Source organism: Octopus sinensis, linkage group LG25 (genome assembly GCF_006345805.1).
Source record: "Octopus sinensis linkage group LG25, ASM634580v1, whole genome shotgun sequence".
Taxonomy (NCBI): Eukaryota; Metazoa; Mollusca; class Cephalopoda; order Octopoda; family Octopodidae; genus Octopus; species Octopus sinensis.
Window position 1 is genome coordinate 2887133 of NC_043021.1, and position 1387 is coordinate 2888519.

The following is a 1387-nucleotide window of genomic DNA, read 5'->3' on the forward strand; positions in this document are numbered from 1 at the left end:
CCCCTCCTCCCACAAATGACATTCCCACCATCCTTCTCATCCCACAACACCTCATCCTTTCATATGACATCCCATCATGCCACATGGTTTCCCCATGGTACCTCATCATGCAGCATCACCTCACATGTCATGGTTTTCTTTGCACCACATCACATGACCTCCCATCATGCCATATGACTTCCTATTACACCACATCACAAACTGTGTGTGATTATTTCTAATTTGTGTATCATGTAATTTAAAAAAAAAAATTTTGCTTTTGAAATCTTCATTTTTTTTTTGTTTTTAGAAGCCATTTTCCTCTTTTACTCTTTTTCCTTCTTTGTATCTCACGAGAAATAGCTGACACTTGGCAGTCACCAACTGTGCTCCTTATTTCTCTTTTGCCCAATGATTTAGAGATGCCAGACAAAATGTTTTGTGGTATTTAATTACATCCCTTTATATTCTGAGTTCAAATCCTGCCAGGGTCCACTTGGCCTCTTCTTTGTCCTGGAAAAATCTGTATAATAAAAGTACCGGTCAAACATTGAAGGGTCAGTTTAATCAACTGGTCTCTTTCCCCCCAGTTTCTAGCCTTGTGCCTATGTAAGAGAGATTATTATGTTTTCATTGGTTTTGTGTGGTTGTGCAGTGCTTAGCCTTGTTGCACCATTCAGGGGTGGGTGGGGCACTTCATGTTCTTGAGGTTTATGTAGCATTGATATAGAAGTGTGTTTCTATACTATATCAGTGTTGCTTTGTTGTGAGGTGTGTTTCTGGTATTGTGATGTAGTTTCCAGTGTTGTCAGGTTTGTTCATGATGTTAGGTTTTGTTTCTGGTGTTGTGAGATTTTGTTCCTGGAGTATTGGGCGTTTGTTTGCTGGCCTTAGGAAGGGCATCCAACTGTATTGTGAGATTTGTCCCCAGTGTTGTAAGATTTGGTTTCCAGTGTTGTGATGTTTGTTTTTTATGTTGTGAGGTTTTGTTTTTGATGTTCTGAATTTTGTTTCTGGTGTTGTGAGATTTGTTTCTGGTGTTATTTTAGTATCTTGTTTGTTGTGCAGTATCTTTTAGTCTCTTATTTGTTGTGCAATGTGAGTTGTGTTAGTTTGTTTGGTGGTGATGTTTGTGCCAGACTGCAGTTATGCAGTGTATGTGCCATGCAGGCTACTACATTACTGGATTGTTTAGGGTGTGTGTTGTGTGGCTTGTGATTCAGTATTTGATGGCGATTCAGTAGAGATCTGGTTCCCAGCCTCTTTCTCTACCCCTCTCCCTATCCCTAAGAAACGTTTGATTAATTATCACACTCCTACATAGGTGCAAGAGTGGCTGTGTGGTAAGTAGCTTGCTAACCAACCACATGGTTTCGGGTTCAGTCCCACTGCGTGGCATCTTGGGCAA